Source organism: Triticum dicoccoides, chromosome 6B (genome assembly GCF_002162155.2).
Source record: "Triticum dicoccoides isolate Atlit2015 ecotype Zavitan chromosome 6B, WEW_v2.0, whole genome shotgun sequence".
Classification (NCBI taxonomy): domain Eukaryota; kingdom Viridiplantae; phylum Streptophyta; class Magnoliopsida; order Poales; family Poaceae; genus Triticum; species Triticum dicoccoides.
The window spans coordinates 389,380,756-389,402,341 of NC_041391.1; positions in this window are offsets into that span (position 1 = coordinate 389,380,756).

Sequence of the window (21,586 nt, forward strand, 5' to 3'; positions counted from 1 at the left end):
GATGATCCCAACGTCGTTCTTGGTACGCTCCTTGTTCAGTGCCATCCGGTATCTGTTCTTTTCGATACTGGATCATCTCATTCATTTATATCTGAGAGCTATGCTCGTTTGCATAACACCTCATTTTGTGACATGCCCTCTACCATGGAAATTTCTACTCCAGGTTCTAGATGGCAAACTTCTAAAGTAAGCCATGGGAATGAAACTCATGTCGATAGAATTGTTTTCCTTGCATCTTTGATTGCTCTTAAATCCTCGGACATTAATATCATCTTGGGTATGGACTAGATGTCAGCCCATCATGCTAAGATTGGTTGTTTCTCTAGGACTGTTCAACTTACACATACATCGGGCAAGGTAATTAATGTCTTGACCCGAGTAGCAAAGCGGCAGCTGTACTCTCTTAATGCCTTGGTTTAAAACCTCTCACAAAAATGGTGCACAATTTTCTAGGACATCCCAAGGTCACTGGATTAAATCATATGTTATTTGCATTTGGACATTTAAATGCTATAAAATATGTTTAATGTCCAAATAATCATAAACTAAAATGTTTACTGTTGGATATATGCTATATAGTGGGCATGAGCAGTTTCATGATTTTTGAAAGTCCCTAAGCATTTTTAGAAAAGCCACAAACTAGCAGAAAGAAAAGAAAACAGAAATAAAAAGAAAAACGAACTTACCTGGCCAAACCCACCAGCCGGCCCACCTGGCGGCCCAGCACTGTGCTGGCCCGCGCCAGCCAGCTGCTTCTTCCCCACCAGGCAGACAGGGAGATGACGCCGGCGCGCGCGAGCTGGCCATGGCGCCAGCTTCTTTCCAGCCACGCTGCTGGATGCCTAGACGTCCTCCACATCGTCGCCCCGACCCCCTAGACACCTCACTCTCCCCCCAGCGCCTCTCCCTCGCCCTCTCCCATCATGGCCGATGCAGCCGCAACCGCGCTGTCGTAGCCGCGGCCACCGTCATCTCCACGCCGCCTCTCCATGTACAAGAGCTTGGCCGTCCTCCTCTTCATCGAGCAGACCGAGCCCCGAGTGCTCGTTCACCCCAGAGCCCCCCCTACAGCCTCGACTGACCCCGCCGTCGCCGAAGATCCCCTTCACCGTCTGCTAAATCTTCAGCTTGCGTTGGTTTTCCTTGAAGAGAAAAGGATGATGCAGCAATAGTAGCGTAAGTATTTCCCTCAGTTTTTGAGAACCAAGGTATCAATCCAGTAGGAGGATCTGCAAAATTCCCACACACCTACACAAACAAACAAGAACTCACAACCAGCGCAATAAAGGGGTTGTCAATCCCTTCACGGCCCCCAAAAGTGAGATCTGATAGAGATAATAAGATAAGATAAATATTTTTTTGGTATTTTATAATATAGATTGGAAAGTAAAGATGCAAATAAAAGTACATTGAAAGCTTATATGATAAAAGATAGACCCGGGGGCCATAGGTTTCATTAGTGGCTTCTCTAAAGATAGCATAAGTATTACGATGGGTGAACAAATTACTGTCGAGCAATTGATAGAAAAGCGAATAACTATGAGATTATATAGGCATGATCATTTATATAGGTATCACGTCTGTGACAAGTAGACCGACTCCTGCTTGCATCTAGTTCTATTACTCCACACATCGGCCGCTATCCAGCATACATCTAGAGTATTAAGTTCATAAAGAACAGAGCAATACATGAAGAAAGATGAGATGATGTAGAGGGATAAACTCATGCAATATGATATAAACCCCATATTTTTATCCTCGATGGCAACAATACAATACGTGCCTTGCTTCCCCTGCTGTCACTGGGAAAGGACACCGCAAGATTGAACCCAAGCTAAGCACTTCTCCCATTGCAAGAAAGATCAATCTAGTAGGCCAAACCAAACTGATAATTTGAAGAGACTTGCAAAGATAACTTAATCACACATAAAAGGATTCAGAGGAGATTCAAATATTTCTCATAGATAAACTTGATCATAAACCCACAATTCATCGGATCTCAACAAACACACCGCAAAAAGAGTTACATCGAATAGATCTCCAAAAGATCAAGGAGAACATGGTATTGAGATTCAAAGAGAGAGAAGAAGCCACCTAGCTAATAAGTATGGACCCGAAGGTCTGTGGTAAACTACTCACAACTCATCGGAGAGGATATGGTGTTGATGTAGAAGCCCTCCGTGGTTGATTCCCCCTCCGCTGGAGCGCCGGCGAAGGCTCCAAGATGGAATCTCGCGGATACAGAAGGTTACGGTGGTGGAAATAGTTTTTCGTGGTCGCCTCTGATGTTCTCGGGGTACGTGGGTATATATAGGAGGAAGAAGTAGGTCAGTGGACTCCCGAGGGGCCCACGAGATAGGCGGGCGCGCCCAATAGGGGGGCATCCTCCACCCTCGTGGCCTCCTCGATCGTTTCTTGACTTGCACTCCAAGTCCTCTGGAGTATGTTTGTTCCAAAAAGATCGCTCCCGATGGTTTCATTCTGTTTGATATTCCTTTTCTTCCAAACACTGAAATAGGCAAAAAAACAGCAGTACGGGTTGGGCCTCCGGTTAGTAGGTTAGTCCCAAAAATGATATAAAAATGTAAAGTAAAGCCCATAAACATCCAAAACAGGTAATATAATAGCACGCAATAATAAAAAATTATAGATACGTTGGAGACGTATCAAGAATCCCCAAGCTTAATTCCTGTTCGTCCTCGAGTAGGTAAATGATAAAAACATAATTTTTGATGTGAAATGCTACCTAGCATAATTCTCAATGTAATTTTCTTTATTGTGGCATGATTGTTTAGATCCAATTGATTCAAGATAAAAGCTTATAAAACATAAAAATAGTAATACTCGAAGCATACTAACAAATAATCATGTCCTATCAAAATATCATAGCCAAAGAAAGCTTATCCCTACAAAATCGTATAGTCAGGCCATGCTGCATTTTGATTACACAAAATACTCCCATCATGCACAACCCCGATGACGAGCCGAGCAATTGGTTCATACTTTTTAACGCGCTTCAGCTATTTCAACTCTTACGCAATACATGAGCGCAAGCCATGGACATAGCACTATGGTGGTATATGGTGGTGGTTGTGAGGACAAAAAGGGAGAAGATAGTCTCACATCAACTAGGCGTATCAACGGGCTATGGAGATGCCCATCAATAGATATCGATGTGAGTGAGTAGGGATTGCCATGCAACGGATGCACTAGAGCTATAAATGTATGAAAGCTCAACAAAAGAAACTAAGTGGGTGTGCATCCAACTTGCTTGCTCACGAAGACCTAGGGCATTTTGAGGAAGCCCATCATTGGAATATATAAGCCAAGTTCTATAATGAAAAATTCCCACTAGTATATGAAAGTGACAGCACAAGAGACTCTCTATCATGAAGATCATGGTGCTATTTTGAAGCACAAGTGTGGAAAAGAGATAGTAGCATTGTCCCTTCTCTCTTTTTATCTCATTTTTTTATTTGGCCTTTCCCTTTTTTTATTTGGTGGGCTCTTTGGCCTGTCTTTTTAAGTCCGAAGTCTCATCCCGACTTGTGGGGGAATCATAGTCTTCATTATCCTTTCCTCACTTGGGACAATGCTCTAAAAATGAAGATCATCACACTTTTATTAATTTACAACTCGAGAATTACAACTCAACACTTAGAAAAAATATGACTCTATATGAATGCATCCGGCGGTATACCGAGATATGCAATGAATCAAGAGTGACATGTATGAAAATTATGAGGGTGGCCTTGCCACAAATACAATGTCAACTTCATGATCATGCAAAGAGCAATATGACAATGATGGAGCGTGTCATAATAACGAAACGGTGGAAAGTTGCATCGTAATATATCTCGAATGGCTATGGAAATGCCATAATAGGTAGGTATGGTGGCTGTTTTTAGGAAGGTAAATAATGGGTGCATGATATCGGCGAAAGTTGCGCGGCACAATAGAGGCTAGCAAAGTGGAAGGGTGAGTGTGCGTATATCCATGGACTCACATTAGTCATAAAGAACTCATATACTTATTGCAAAAGTCTACTTGCCCTCTAAGCAAAGTACTTCTACGCATGCCCCTAGAGGGATAGATTGGTAGGAAAAGACCATCGCTCGTCCCCGACTGCCACTCATAAGGAAGACAATCAAAAGAGCACCTCATGCAACAAATTTGTCACACAACTTTTACCATACGTGCATGCTACAAGACTTGCCAACTTCAACACAAATATTTCTCAATTTCGCAATTACCCACTAGCATGACTCTAACATTACCACCTTTATATCTGAAAAAAATTATCAAGCATCAAATTGATCCTAGTGTTTAATGCACATTCTATGATAGTTTTTATTATACCCAACTTGGATGCTCATCATTCTAGGACCAAATTCATAACCATAGCAAATACCATGCTGTACTAAAAGACTCTCAAAATAATATAAGTGAAGCATGAGAGATCAACAATTTCTTCAAAATTAAGCCACCTCCGTGCTCTAAAAGATATAAGTGAAGTACTAGAGCAAAAACTATCTAGCTCAAAAGTTATAAGTGAAGCACATAGAGTATTCTAATAAATTCTAATCAAGTGGGCTTCTCCCAAAAGGTGTGTATAGCAAGGATGATTGTGGAAAACTAAAAAGCAAAGACTAATATCATACAAGATGCTCCAAGCAAAACACATATCATGTGGCGAATAAAAATATAGTTCTAAGTAAAGTTACCGATAAACGTAGACGAAAGAGGGGATGCCTTCCGGGGCATCCCCAAGCTTAGGCTTTTGGCTATTCTTGAATATCTTGGGGTGCCATGGGCGTCCCCAATCTTAGGCTCTTGCCACTCCTTATTCCATAGTCCATCAAATCTTTACCCAAAATTTGAAAACTTCACAACACAAAACTCAACAGGAAATCTCATAAGCTCCGTTAGTGAAAGAAAGAAAAACCACCACATAAGGTACTGTAATGAACTCATTATTTATTTATATTGGTGTTAAACCTACTGTATTTCAACTTTTCTATGGTTCATATGCTTACATACTAGCCATAGATGCATCAAAATAAGCAAACAACACACGAAAAAGAGAATCTGTCAAAAATAGAACAGTCTGTAGCAATCTGTAACTCGCAAATACATCTGGAACTCTAAAACTTCTACCAAAACAGGAACTCCTGGGCAATTTATCTATTGATCTATAACAAAAAGAATCAACGCAAAATCACGTTTCTGTGAATTACCAAAATTATTTTCGTGCACACAAAGTTTCTGTTTTTAGCAGAATCAAATTAACTATCACAATAGGTTATCCTATAGGTTCTTCTTGGCACAAACACTAAATCTAAACCGAAGGTAGATGCATTATTTATTACTAAACATAAACAAAAACAAAAAACACAAATAAAATTGGGTTGCCTCCCAACTAGCGCTATCGTTTAACGCACCTAGCTAGGCTGTCAGGACCCCGACTCGATGTCACATCGATCTAGCTGGTAACACCTCATATCACTTTGCGGCCTCACGCACGGTATTCCACGGGTGTCGTCTTACCTTTTCCCGGGACCGTTTGCGCCTTTTGGCTCACGTATATGATAGTGTCGCTAGCATCCATATGATAAAGAGCCCGGGCTGACATGATTAGTCGTAAACCCAAAGTGGCACAGACTTACAGGGACAGGCATCCATGACCCAGCTTCGAACGTGTCGGTCATCAGCAAGTGGGTCCGAGCTGTAGCACTGGGCTAGCAGGACTCCGGTAAACCGGGCTGTAGCGGGCTAACAGGACTCCGGTACTCAAAGCGTGACATTTCCCCGAAGGGACAGACACAGGAACGAAGAAGGACACATGCCGGCCAGCCTAAGTGTTCCAGAGCAGTAGCAAGCTACCATGGCTCAGCGGTAACACTAGGAGACATTTCCCGGTAAGAGAGGCTACTAAAGATAAACAACTAGATAGTCAGATCCCACACATACCAAGCATTTCAATCATACACACAATATGCTCGATATGTGCAAATACAACGAAGCATCACAACATGACTCTACGACACAAGTACTTCAGTGAACCATACATAACATACACAAAGGTACGGGTCTCACGACCCAACATACAAGTCATACAGTCATACAAACCAGCAGCGGAAGTAACTTGTCTGAGTACAGACAACTAGTAAAATAGAAGAGGCTTGGAAAGCCTAGCTATACTACGTGGTCCTTCACAAGCTCAGGGTCACCACCTGGGTCTTTAGCCTACTCGTTGATGTCAACGTCTACATAGAACCCATCAGAAGGGGTTGCAGCGTCTTCTGTAAAAATGTAGATTATAGCAACATGAGTACAAAGGTACTCAGCAAGACTTACATCAGATCCTACATGCATGCATAGTATCAAGAAGGGTTGGTGGAGTTATTGCAGCAAGCCAGCTTTGACTCTTGGCTAGGCTATCCTACGATAATCCAACTTGAAATGGTTTTGCGCACATGAGTCCACTACTCACCACTTCAATACACTACCGAGGATTCACCTCCGTCTTCCTATGGAAGAGCCATCCTCGGCACTCACACTTATCTTGAGGCTTTTAACAGTTTCCATTTACTTGTCTATGAACTGTATAGGCAACCAAGTAGTCCTTTACCGCGGACGCGGCTATTCGAATAGATTATGATAACCCTGCAGGGGTGTACTTCTTCATACATGTTTCCACCACTTAGCGTCTGCACACGACATGTGCTCGGCAGACTTCAAGCGAAAGCCGACGTGGGTGTAGACCACGACCTACCTAAACACTTAAGCCTCTAGTCCAGGTTTATCGCCTATTCAGGTTCCATCCGCAGGGAGTCCGGCCGAGGTTTCCCATACGGCCCCGAACGATGTGAACAGGGTTCCCGAGATACCTAACGGGTATTCGGTACACCGTGCCACGTACCTACCGCATCACAGCCCACCCCTACGGTCAGCGCTGTTCACGGCCTCCAGTAGGCTACAAACACCAGAAACTACTTGCAACTCCTGGACGGAGAACTAGGGTGAATAAGAAGCCGAGAGGGTCCATTGGTTTCGGGCCCAATGCATGGTAGTAGCTGATTCTTAAATCACACATACAGATCTCAGTGCTTAAGGTCGGCTTCAATGAAACAACCCACCATGTACTCCTACATGGCCTCTCATCGATACCTTTACCAAATCGTGTTCACCACACCACTCTCATTACCGACATAAACATTTCACTCTAGCCCATCACCCAGATGAACCAGACCTGACACGACTCTAAGCATAGCAGGCATAGCAAGGTAGGAACAACACATACATATGGCTCAATCAACTCCTACACATGCTAGTGGGTTTCATCTAGTTACTGTGGCAATGACAGGTCATGCAGAGGAAATGGGTTCAACTACCGTAGCATACAGCAGTTTGAAACGCGTTGTCTTAATGCAGTAAAAGAGAGCAGGAGCGAGAACATGGGATTGTATCGATATGATCAAATGGTTGGTTGCTTGCCTGATGGGTCGATGCACTGATACGGTTCTTCGTTAGGGTAATCACGGTACTCCTCGGAGGCAGAACCTGTCGCAAAGGACACCGATACACAACCATCACCAAACAATGTGCAACAATATGATGCATGCATGAAACATGGCAATATGAGTGTGTTGGGCTAATGCAACTAAAACCAGAAGGGTTTGAACAAATTTGAATCAAGGATTCAAATTTCAAATTCAAATATGGCCTTTTAAAGTGCTTTTCCTTGTTCTGCTTGAAACATCAATTTAACTTGTTTGATCATGCATGAAAATAGTACAGATGGATAGATTGGATTTTTCTGATCATTTTTCATATATAATTTGTCCAATTTGGAGTTACAGAATAAAAGTTATGAATTTTTGAAGTTTAAATAATATTCTGGAATTTCCTGATTTAAATTAAATCCAGAAAATCAATTACTGCGTCAGCCTGACGTCAGTGTGACGTCAGCAGGTCAACGGAACAGGTCTGGGTCAAACCTGACAGTGGGTCCCGCATGCCAGGGTGGTTATTTTAATTAAGATTTAATTAAAACTAATCCTGTATAATTAACAGGGCTGGGCCCCACCTGTCATTGACTCAGGGGAGTCAACCAGGGCCCACCCGTGGTCAAAGTCAGAGTCAAACACGCCGGCGTCTAGCCGCCGGCGAGCCCGACGCGGCGGCGGGAGTGCTTTTTGCCATTCCGGCAACCAAATGGACGGCGGAAGGCATCTACGTGTTGCTGAGGTTGAGCCGCGACTATTGGTGGTGGTGGTTGGGCTCGGGGTGGCCGGAGTTGGCGCCGGCGGCGACTTTGGCGGCCGCCGGAGTTCGGTTGAAGATGAACTCGTGGCTAGAGTGTGCGGTGAGGCTCGTGGAGTGGCTAGCTAGGTGTTGTGGGACTCGGTGAGTAAGATGGACACCATCTTGTGGCCGGAGTGTGGCCGGAAGCACGTCGGCGACGAGGTCCGCGACGGCGCGTGCGGGTGAGCTTGGTGTGCTCGCTGTGGTGCACGAGAGAGAGAAAGAGAGGAAGGGAAGTTAGCCCAGCTCACTGCGGTCTTGATGGAGAGGACGGCGTGGTCGGGGACGAGCTGCTGCGGCGGCGACGGCGAAGGGGATCTCCGGCGATGGCGGTTCGGGCGAGGTTGGTGCGGCGGCTTCGGGGCACGCGAGTGCTCGGGGCTCGACTAGCTCGAAGAAGTGGAGGACGGCGGAGCTTCTGGACACGGTGGCGCGGCGTGGAGACGAAGGGGAGCACGGCTACGACGGAGGTGCGGCGACGGTGGCGTCGGCCATGGCGTGGGAGCGCGAGGGAGAGGAACTGGGGGCGAATGGAGGTGTCCAGGAGGGTCGGGGCGCGATGTGGAGCTCGTCCAGGCCATCAGGGCGGCGAGAGGGGGAGGCAGGGCGGCGTGCAGCTGCGTGGCGAGCTGCGGTGCCGCCGCCGAGCACCTTGGCTGCCTGCCTGGCGAGCCAAGCAGCTCGCTGGAGCGGTGGCCGGGCTGGGCCGGCCAGGTGGGCTGGCTGGTGGGCCTGCTGTGGTGCCAGGTAAGTTTTCCCCTTTTTTTCTGTTTCTGTTTTTATTTAATAAATCTGCAACTTTGTTGAATTTAATAAAATACCTAGGCAACTTCAAAAATCACCAAACTATTTCTAGCCCATAGTTGGATTATTTCCAACATGAAACATTTTAGTTTGGAGATATTTGAGCATTTAAATATTTTATATAATTTTAAATGCCCAAATTCAAATATTTATGATTTAATTCAAAAACCCTAAGATGGCCTAGGAAAATGTGCACCACTTTTGGCAGAGGTTCTGAACCAAGACAAAAATGATGGGCATTTTAGAAGGGCATTTCAGGTTCATTGGAAAGTTTTTTTTAGTAAACCCTAGTTGGTTTCAGAGGGGACTGGGGGTTCTGTCATCCCCATTTCAAGTTTCTGATGAAAAAGTAGACATGATGCAACACTCTAATGCATGGCTAACTAGGATGTGACAACTCACCCCCACTCAAAAGAATCTCGTCCCGAGATTTGGGTTCCTCCGGGAAGAAGGCGGGATACTCGAGTCGAAGACGATCCTCCCTTTCCCAAGTTGCTTCATCCTCAGAATGGTGCGACCATTGAACTTTGAGAAACTTGATATTCTGACGTCGGGTGGTACGTTCGGCCTGATCGAGGATACGAATGGGGTACTCTCGATATGTAAGATTATCTTGGAGATCAAGCGTTTCGTGGTCCACTTCACGGATAGGATCCGAGAAGCAACGCCTGAGTTGAGAAACATGGAAGACATCGTGGACTCTGGAGAGATGCGGAGGTAGTTCCAACTGGTAGGCAACTTCTCCTCGTTTGGCAAGAATGCGAAAAGGTCCAATGTAACGAGGAGCCAATTTGCCTTTGATACCGAAACGATGGGTTCCCTTCAGAGGGGTGACCCGAAGATAAGCCTTCTCGTCAACCTCGAAAGTCATAGCCTTATGTTTTCGGTCATATTGACTCTTTTGACGAGATTGAGCTGTTTTCAACTTTTCACGAACGATACGAACTTGCTCTTCTGCTTCCTGAATCATATCCGGGCCAAAGAATTGTCTTTCCCCGGTCTCTGACCAGTTAAGGGGTGTTCGACATCGTCGTCCATAGAGAACTTCAAAAGGGGCTTTACCCAAGCTAGATTGATAGCTGTTGTTATAAGCGAATTCGGCAAACGGAAGGCACTTCTCCCAGTCCATTCCGAATGAGATAACAGAGGCTCGAAGCATGTCTTCTAGAATTTGGTTGACGCGTTCCACTTGACCACTCGACTGAGGGTGGAAAGCGGTGCTAAAGGAGAGACGAGTTCCCATAGCATTTTGGAAACTTTCCCAAAATCGAGAGGTGCAAAGACTTCCTCGATCCGAGTTAATTTCCAAAGGAACACCATGAAGAGACACTATTCGGGAGATGTATAAGTCTGCCAGTTGACTAGCGGTTATACTCTCACGAACAGGTAAGAAATGGGCTACTTTGGAAAGACGATCGACCACGACGAAGATAGCATTATTCCCTCTCTTAGTCCTGGGAAAACCGGTAATGAAATCCATACCAATTTTATCCCATTTCCATTCAGGAATAGATAGGGGTTGAAGGGTGCCAGCAGGCCGTTGATGCTCTGCTTTTACACGACGACAGACGTCGCAATTAGCAATATACTGAGCAATTTCTCTCTTCATCCTAGTCCACCAGAACCTCTGGCGTAGGTCCTGATACATCTTAGTACTACCGGGATGAATAGTGAGAGGAGATTCATGAGCCTCCTTAAGGATCAACTGCCGTAGATGCTGGTTCTTGGGAACCACTAGACGGTTCTCAAAGTACACAACACCATGATCATTTGTGGAGAAACAACTAGCACCTCCGCTAGCAATGTTCTCCTTGATCTTAGCTATTCCCTTATCTCGCTTCTGGGCAGCAATGATTTGATCCGTAAGAGTAGGTTTCGCCACCAAGGTGGAGAGAAATCCTTGAGGAACAATGTGAAGGTTAAGCTTCCGAAATTCCTCATGGAGAAGCGGTTGACTTTGTTGTAACATCAGATTGTTACAATAAGATTTACGACTTAGCACATCAGCCATGATGTTGGCTTTCCCTGGGGTGTAGGTTATTCCTAAGTCGAAGTCTGTGATCAATTCAACCCAACGTCTCTGCCTGAGATTCAAATCCGGTTGGGTGAAAATATACTTCAGACTTTGGTGATCAGTGAATATTTCGCAACGATTACCGAGGAGGTAATGTCGCCAGGTCTTAAGTGCATAGACTACGGCTGCAAGCTCTAGATCATGAGTAGGATAATTCTCCTCATGTGGGTGCAATTGCCGTGAAGCGTAGGCAATTACGTGTCGATCTTGCATGAGAATGCAACCTAGTCCTTGTCGCGAGGCGTCGCAGTAGATAACAAAGTCCTTAGAGAAGTCTGGCGGTACCAGTACGGGAGCAGAAGTCAGGCGTCTTTTCAGTTCCTGAAAGCTGTGCTCACATTGTGGAGTCCACTCGAACTTTTCAGTACGGGGACGCACTGGAGACGGCGAATTCGACGGCGACGGTGGTCGGAGCCCGAAGAGGGGAACGGCGACGTGGCGGCGATGCAGGGCTTCCGGGGAGCTGTGGAGCGGTGGGGAGGAAGAGGGAGTCGTGGCGGAGCTCGTGAGCTAGTCGGGGGAGCGAGGGGTGGTCGGAGACGGTGGCTATGGCGAACGGCGGCGAGTGTGGTGTTCGGCCGGGCGAGAGAGAGAGCGAGGGAGAGGAGAGGAGAGCCGGGGGAGAGTGAGAGAGAGCAGGGGGGAGGGCGTGGCGTCGTCCAGGGAGTCGAGCGAGGAGGGGAGGCCAGGCAAGCAGGCGAGCAGGTGGCGTGGCGCGGTGGCCGTGCGCGCGCGCCGGCCACACTCCCCTCCCTCTGTCGGGGCGAAGACGACAGAGGAGGGAGGTGGGCTGGGCCGGCTGCCGGCTGGGCCACACAGTGGAGGAGCCCAGGTAAGCTCCTCCTGTTATATATTTTTCTGTTTTTGTTTTATTTAATATATCTGCAACTTTGTTGAATTAAATAAAATACCTAGGCAAGTTCAAAAATCACCAAACTATTCCTGGCCCATAGTTGGATTATTTCCAACATGAAACATTTTAGTTTGGAGATATTTGAGCATTTAAATATTTTATATTATTTTAAATGCCCAAATTCAAATATTTATGAATTAATTCAAAAACCCTAAGATGGCCTAGGAAAATGTGCACCACTTTTGGCAGAGGTTCTGAACCAAGACAAAAATGATGGGCATTTTAGAAGGGCATTTCAGGTTCATTGAAAATTATTTTAGTAAACCCTAGTTGGTTTCAGAGGGGACTGGGGGTTCTGTCATCCCCATTTCAAGTTTCTGATGAAAGAGTAACCATGATGCAACACTCTAATGCATGACTAGCTAGGTTGTGACAACTCACCCCCACTCAAAAGAATCTCGTCCCGAGATTTGGGTTCCTCCGGGAAGAAGGCGGGGTACTCGAGTCGAAGACGATCCTCCCTTTCCCAAGTTGTTTCATCCTCAGAATGGTGCGACCATTGAACCTTGAGAAACTTGATATTATGACGCCAGGTGGTACGTTCGGCCTGATCGAGGATACGAACGGGGTACTCTCGATATGTAAGATTATCTTGGAGATCAAGCGTTTCGTGGTCCACTTCACGGATAGGATCCGAGAAGCAACGCCTGAGTTGAGAAACGTGGAAGACATCGTGGACTCTGGAGAGATGCGGAGGTAGTTTCAACTGGTAGGCAACTTCTCCTCGTTTGGCAAGAATGCGAAAAGGTCCAATGTAACGAGGAGCCAATTTGCCTTTGATACCGAAACGATGGGTTCCCTTCAGAGGGGTGACCCGAAGATAAGCCTTCTCGTCAACCTCGAAAGTCATAGCCTTATGTTTTCGGTCATATTGACTCTTTTGACGAGATTGAGCTGTTTTCAACTTTTCACGAACGATACGAACTTGCTCTTCTGCTTCCTGAATCATATCCGGGCCAAAGAATTGTCTTTCCCCGGTCTCTGACCAGTTAAGGGGTGTTCGACATCGTCGTCCATAGAGAACTTCAAAAGGGGCTTTACCCAAGCTAGATTGATAGCTGTTGTTATAAGCGAATTCGGCAAACGGAAGGCACTTCTCCCAGTCCATTCCGAATGAGATAACAGAGGCTCGAAGCATGTCTTCTAGAATTTGGTTGACGCGTTCCACTTGACCACTCGACTGAGGGTGGAAAGCGGTGCTAAAGGAGAGACGAGTTCCCATAGCATTTTGGAAACTTTCCCAAAATCGAGAGGTGCAAAGACTTCCTCGATCCGAGTTAATTTCCAAAGGAACACCATGAAGAGACACTATTCGGGAGATGTATAAGTCTGCCAGTTGACTAGCGGTTATACTCTCACGAACAGGTAAGAAATGGGCTACTTTGGAAAGACGATCGACCACGACGAAGATAGCATTATTCCCTCTCTTAGTCCTGGGAAAACCGGTAATGAAATCCATACCAATTTTATCCCATTTCCATTCAGGAATAGATAGGGGTTGAAGGGTGCCAGCAGGCCGTTGATGCTCTGCTTTTACACGACGACAGACGTCGCAATTAGCAATATACTGAGCAATTTCTCTCTTCATCCTAGTCCACCAGAACCTCTGGCGTAGGTCCTGATACATCTTAGTACTACCGGGATGAATAGTGAGAGGAGATTCATGAGCCTCCTTAAGGATCAACTGCCGTAGATGCTGGTTCTTGGGAACCACTAGACGGTTCTCAAAGTACACAACACCATGATCATTTGTGGAGAAACAACTAGCACCTCCGCTAGCAATGTTCTCCTTGATCTTAGCTATTCCCTTATCTCGCTTCTGGGCAGCAATGATTTGATCCGTAAGAGTAGGTTTCGCCACCAAGGTGGAGAGAAATCCTTGAGGAACAATGTGAAGGTTAAGCTTCCGAAATTTCTCATGGAGAAGCGGTTGACTTTGTTGTAACATCAGATTGTTACAATAAGATTTATGACTTAGCGCATCAGCCATGACGTTGGCTTTCCCTGGGGTGTAGGTTATTCCTAAGTCGAAGTCTGTGATCAATTCAACCCAACGTCTCTGCCTGAGATTCAAATCCGGTTGGGTGAAAATATACTTCAGACTTTGGTGATCAGTGAATATTTCGCAACGATTACCGAGGAGGTAATGTCGCCAGGTCTTAAGTGCATAGACTACGGCTGCAAGCTCTAGATCATGAGTAGGATAATTCTCCTCATGTGGGTGCAATTGCCGTGAAGCGTAGGCAATTACGTGTCGATCTTGCATGAGAATGCAACCTAGTCCTTGTCGCGAGGCGTCGCAGTAGATAACAAAGTCCTTAGAGAAGTCTGGCGGTACCAGTACGGGAGCAGAAGTCAGGCGTCTTTTCAGTTCCTGAAAGCTGTGCTCACATTGTGGAGTCCACTCGAACTTTTCAGTACGGGGACGCACTGGAGACGGCGAATTCGACGGCGACGGTGGTCGGAGCCCGAAGAGGGGAACGGCGACGTGGCGGCGATGCAGGGCTTCCGGGGAGCTGTGGAGCGGTGGGGAGGAAGAGGGAGTCGTGGCGGAGCTCGTGAGCTAGTCGGGGGAGCGAGGGGTGGTCGGAGACGGTGGCTATGGCGAACGGCGGCGAGTGTGGTGTTCGGCCGGGCGAGAGAGAGAGCGAGGGAGAGGAGAGGAGAGCCGGGGGAGAGTGAGAGAGAGCAGGGGGGAGGGCGTGGCGTCGTCCAGGGAGTCGAGCGAGGAGGGGAGGCCAGGCAAGCAGGCGAGCAGGTGGCGTGGCGCGGTGGCCGTGCGCGCGCGCCGGCCACACTCCCCTCCCTCTGTCGGGGCGAAGACGACAGAGGAGGGAGGTGGGCTGGGCCGGCTGCCGGCTGGGCCACACAGTGGAGGAGCCCAGGTAAGCTCCTCCTGTTATATATTTTTCTGTTTTTGTTTTATTTAATATATCTGCAACTTTGTTGAATTAAATAAAATACCTAGGCAAGTTCAAAAATCACCAAACTATTCCTGGCCCATAGTTGGATTATTTCCAACATGAAACATTTTAGTTTGGAGATATTTGAGCATTTAAATATTTTATATTATTTTAAATGCCCAAATTCAAATATTTATGAATTAATTCAAAAACCCTAAGATGGCCTAGGAAAATGTGCACCACTTTTGGCAGAGGTTCTGAACCAAGACAAAAATGATGGGCATTTTAGAAGGGCATTTCAGGTTCATTGAAAATTATTTTAGTAAACCCTAGTTGGTTTCAGAGGGGACTGGGGGTTCTGTCATCCCCATTTCAAGTTTCTGATGAAAGAGTAAACATGATGCAACACTCTAATGCATGACTAGCTAGGTTGTGACAACTCACCCCCACTCAAAAGAATCTCGTCCCGAGATTTGGGTTCCTCCGGGAAGAAGGCGGGGTACTCGAGTCGAAGACGATCCTCCCTTTCCCAAGTTGCTTCATCCTCAGAATGGTGCGACCATTGAACCTTGAGAAACTTGATATTATGACGTCGAGTGGTACGTTCGGCCTGATCGAGGATACGAATGGGGTACTCTCGATATGTAAGATTATCCTGGAGATCAAGCGTTTTGTGGTCCACTCCACGGATAGGATCCGAGAAGCAACGCCTGAGTTGGGAAACGTGGAAGACATCGTGGACCCTGGAGAGGTGCGGAGGTAGTTCCAACTGGTAGGCAACTTCTCCTCGTTTGGCAAGAATGCGAAAAGGTCCAATGTAACGAGGAGCCAATTTGCCTTTGATACCGAAACGATGGGTTCCCTTCAGAGGGGTGACCCGAAGATAAGCCTTCTCGTCAACCTCGAAAGTCATAGCCTTATGTTTTCGGTCATATTGACTCTTTTGACGAGATTGGGCTGTTTTCAACTTTTCACGAACGATACGAACTTGCTCTTCTGCTTCCTGAATCATATCCGGGCCAAAGAATTGTCTTTCCCCGGTCTCTGACCAGTTAAGGGGTGTTCGACATCGTCGTCCATAGAGAACTTCAAAAGGGGCTTTACCCAAGCTAGATTGATAGCTGTTGTTATAAGCGAATTCGGCAAATGGAAGGCACTTCTCCCAGTCCATTCCGAATGAGATAACAGAGGCTCGAAGCATGTCTTCTAGAATTTGGTTGACGCGTTCCACTTGACCACTCGACTGAGGGTGGAAAGCGGTGCTAAAGGAGAGACGAGTTCCCATAGCATTTTGGAAACTTTCCCAAAATTGAGAGGTGAAAAGACTTCCTCGATCCGAGTTAATTTCCAAAGGAACACCATGAAGAGACACTATTCGGGAGATGTATAAGTAGAAATGGGCTACTTTGGAAAGACGATCGACCACGACGAAAATAGCATTATTCCCTCTCTTGGTCCTGGGAAAACCGGTAATGAAATCCATACCAATTTTATCCCATTTCCATTCAGGAATAGATAGGGGTTGAAGGGTGCCAGCAGGCCGTTGATGCTCTGCTTTTACACGACGACAGACGTCGCAATTAGCAATATACTGAGCAATTTCTCTCTTCATCCTAGTCCACCAAAACCTCTGGCGTAGGTCCTGATACATCTTAGTACTACCGGGATGAATAGTGAGAGGAGATTCATGAGCCTCCTTAAGGATCAACTGCCGTAGATGCTGGTTCTTGGGAACCACTAGACGGTTCTCAAAGTACACAACACCATGATCATTTGTGGAGAAACAACTAGCACCTCCGCTAGCAATGTTCTCCTTGATCTTAGCTATTCCCTTATCTCGCTTCTGGGCAGCAATGATTTGATCCGTAAGAGTAGGTTTCGCCACCAAGGTGGAGAGAAATCCTTGAGGAACAATGTGAAGGTTAAGCTTTCGAAATTCCTCATGGAGAAGCGGTTGACTTTGTTGTAACATCAGATTGTTACAATAAGATTTACGACTTAGCGCATCAGCCATGACGTTGGCTTTCCCTGGGGTGTAGGTTATTCCTAAGTCGAAGTCTGTGATCAATTCAACCCAACGTCTCTGCCTGAGATTCAAATCCGGTTGGGTGAAAATATACTTCAGACTTTGGTGATCAGTGAATATTTCGCAACGATTACCGAGGAGGTAATGTCGCCAGGTCTTAAGTGCATAGACTACGGCTGCAAGCTCTAGATCATGAGTAGGATAATTCTCCTCATGTGGGTGCAATTGCCGTGAAGCGTAGGCAATTACGTGTCGATCTTGCATGAGAATGCAACCTAGTCCTTGTCGCGAGGCGTCGCAGTAGATAACAAAGTCCTTAGAAAAGTCTGGCGGTACCAGTACGGGAGCAGAAGTCAGGCGTCTTTTCAGTTCCTGAAAGCTGTGCTCACATTGTGGAGTCCATTCGAACTTTTTATCTTTCTTGAGGAGTTCGGTTAAAGGTTTAGCAACTTTGGAGAAGTTTTCGACAAAGCGACGGCAATAGCTCGCTAAGCCTAGAAAACTCCGAACTTGCTTGACCGATTCAGGTGGGGTCCAGTTAAGGACGGCTTGAACTCGCTCAGGGTTAACAGCAATACCTTTACCAGATATTACATGACCCAGATAGGTCACTTCTGACAACCAGAATTCACATTTAGAAAATTTGGCATAAAGGCGATGCTCTCGAAGTTTCTGCAACACTAGCCTTAGATGTTCGGCATGTTCTTCCTCGTTCTTGGAGTAGATGAGTATATCATCGAGGTAAACCACGACGAATTTATCCAAATACTCCATGAAGATTGAGTTCATTAACCGAGAAAAGGTGGCTGGAGCGTTGGTTAAACCGAAGGACATGACGGTGTACTCGTATTGGCCATAATGAGTAACAAAGGCCGTTTTAGGAATGTCCCCGTTTCTGATTTTGATTTGATGGTAGCCCAACCTCAAATCCATTTTGGAGAAGACTGAGGATCCAGCGAGCTGATCGTACAGGTCGTTGATCCTGGGAAGTGGATATTTGTTCTTGATTGTGACCAAGTTGACAGGTCGGTAATCTACAACCATCCAGTCCGTACCATCCTTCTTCTTGACGAATAGGACGGGGCAAGCCCACGGAGAAGAGCTAGGTCGGATGAAACCCTTTTTCAAGGACTCATCGAGTTGTTTCTTAAGTTCGGCTAGTTCTAGGGGTGCCATCTTATAAGGTCTTCTAGCAATCGGAACGGTTCCTGGAATGAGGTCTATTACAAACTCAACATCCCTGTCAGGTGGAACACCTGGCAATTCCTCTGGAAAGACATCCGGGAAGTCACGGACTACCGGAACGTCCTCAAGGTCTGGCAAAGGGCTGGCGTTAAGAGAATATAATTGTCGCTTGGCTATTCGGGTCAAGACATTGACTATCTTCCCCGAAGGATGGGTGAGTTGAACAGTCCTAGAGAAGCAATCGATTTGGGCATGATGAGCCGACATCCAGTCCATACCCAGAATGACATTAATATCTGAAGATTTAAGGGCTATCAAAGATGCAAGGAAAACAAGTCTGTCGACTTGGATTTCGTTCCCATGGCTTACTCTAGAAGTTTGCCATTTGGATCCCGGAGTTTGGATTACCATAGAGGTTGGCATATCACCGAATGCGATGTTATGCAAGCGAGCATAATTTTTAGATATAAAAGAATGAGAGGCTCCTGTATCGAAAAGAACAGATGCCGGGTGGCAGTTAACAAGAAGCGTACCGAGAACGACGTTGGGATCCTCTTGAGCTTCTTCGGCAGAGATACAGTTGACATGGCCACGCGAAGCGGTGACCGATTTAGCATGAAACACTTTCCCTGTCGGCTTGCCACGGCCAACAGCTTTAGCAGATTGATTGGGGTTGGTCTGGGGACACTCACGCATATAGTGACCAGATTCCCCACACTTGAAACAAGTCACGGAACTGGTACGTGGAGGAGCATTGTTAGTTGGACCCCCATAGGGCTTGGCTGGAGCAGACTGTTGAACGGGGCGAGGCGCCTGGAAGGATGGCCTCGGTGTGAACCTGGGTGGCAGGGCGGTGTTGGGTACCCACACGCGGCGCTTCTGAGGACCAGCACCGGATGAGGAACCCGTGTCACGTCCATGCTTGCGTGTTGCATCATAGTCAGTCTGACCAGTTTCAGCACTGATGGCTTTGTTGACAAGTTTCGAAAAAGATGTGCACTCATGCAGACGGAGGTCGCGGCGAAGCTCAGGACTAAGGCCCTTACGGAACCTTGCTTGCTTCTTGGCGTCAGTAGACACTTCCTCAGTTGCATATCGGGCGAGATTACCAAACTCCCTGCTATAGGCATCCACAGAAAGTCGGCCTTGGGTGAAACTGCAAAATTCTTCACGTTTACGGTCCATGAGACCCTCCGGAATGTGATGTTCACGGAAAGCCTCGCTGAACTCAGCCCAAGTAGTGACATGGCCCGCTGGGCGCATAGCTCCATAATTCTCCCACCATAGACTGGCGGGGCCTTCAAGATGATATGCAGCAAAGGTGACCTTGTCAGCCTCCGCTACCAGCGCGGAACGCAGTTTATGGGAGATACTGCGAAGCCAGTCATCAGCGTCGAGAGGCTCGACGGAGTGGTGGAACGTGGGTGGATGCAATTTGATAAAATCACTGAGTGACACCACGTTAGCCCTCTGATGCTGTGCTGTATTCTGTTCAATATGCTCCAACAAACGGTTCGTCTCCCGCTTGTTTCTCTCAGCTTCCATCATCACCTCGGCTAGTGAAGGAGGATGAGGCAGATTTACATCCCTGGCTTCACTGCCTTCGGCCTGCTCTTGAGAAGCAGGGTTAGCGCGCGTGTTGACCATCCTAGGAAATCAAGACAATGTTTTAGTCAGGATGGTAAAATTCCGACATAGGATTTATAATGTAAGAAATAACTCGGAATGCAAGATGATCATCCGTATGACATGGTAGATACAGAAACTGCTTCTTTATTCCATCGTCATACACACCATACAGGGTTTAGTACAAGACCAAACAAAGTACTATTACGGTGAAAAGAGGATTACATCTCATCGGAGACATTCCAAGCTCCTATACATTATTTTTCTACATCTCCGGAAAGAGTACAAACTAGGTCATATCCCACGAGTCACGCGGGACGATAGACGACACAGCTAGTGCGAACTAGTGATACTACCACTAACTCAGACCGATCCGTAGTAGTCCTCATAAAAGTCACCTCCATAGCCTGGGAGTTCAACATGATCATCCGGAAACAGACGGTCTCGCGGAGCTTGTGGACCATAGAGGCTAGGATGAGGCCTTGGACCAACAAACGGTGGCCTGCGGGGACCGCGAGGTGGGGTGATGCCTCCTACATCACGCCAAACCATCACGTCTGGCAGAGCAGATCTCACAGGATAGAGATCGCGCATATCTGAATATCCAGCTTGCACCGCCGGTGCGAACCGAGTCAAAGTGGCCCAGTGGTCAGCACGGGTGTTGAAGAGCTCTAGCCTTAAGGCCCGATTTTCTCGGTCCTTATCCTCGAGCATCTCAACAGTGGTGCGAGTCCGTGAATCCTCCTGAGTGGGGTCAGCATAGATAGCCTGGAGATACCCTTGTGCTCCCGGAAGTGATCCTGGCATATACCGGAAATCAGAGTCCCGAAATATACCAGATCTGACTCGCATAATGGTCATCATAGAGTAGGCGGCGTCCTGCACAGCCATCTCAATGGTAACCCCGAGTCCATAAGAGCAGTGAAGAGGCTCGGTGGATCCAGGATAAGATGGAAATATCCTGACAGTGCAGAGATACTGGCTCTGATTAAAATCTCGGAATTGCTCTTCGACCGTGTACTCGGGATACCAGTGATATCCAGCCTCAGTCATTACCCTGACCAATCTTGGCAGTATGGCCGGGTACATCTAGGCATCGAGTCAGGCGAACCACTTGATTGAGGTCGCGAGTGGCCATCTGAAAGCACAATCATAATGCAAAGGCATTAGAATTTCTAGCGAAATTTTGGCAGCATAACAGCTGTAACTGCTCAAGAAGGATTTTGAGACATTTGACAAAGGATTTCATACACACTCAACATCATCATATCAAAGTTCTGAATCCATTCTAACAACATAATGTGGTAGTAGAACTGAACTAGGCTTGTATCCATCAAACTTATAAGGTACTACTGATTAGTAACACGTGATCCTGATAGAGAGAATAGATCCTAATTCCTTAACCCCCGGTAGAAGAATGGACTGACTCAGATCAGAATGTCATAAGATAAAGGAGTAAAAAGAGCCTTACGTTCCAACCCACAAACAATTCCCCTACATATAACTAAAGAATTTCTAGACTCAACATCGACCAGTTTGGCTTGGAGAACCTACAGGCAGTCCTGCTCTGATACCAACGCTGTCAGGACCCCGACTCGATGTCACATCGATCTAGCTGGTAACACCTCATATCACTTTGCGGCCTCACGCACGGTATTCCACGGGTGTCGTCTTACCTTTTCCCGGGACCGTTTGCGCCTTTTGGCTCACGTATATGATAGTGTCGCTAGCATCCATATGATAAAGAG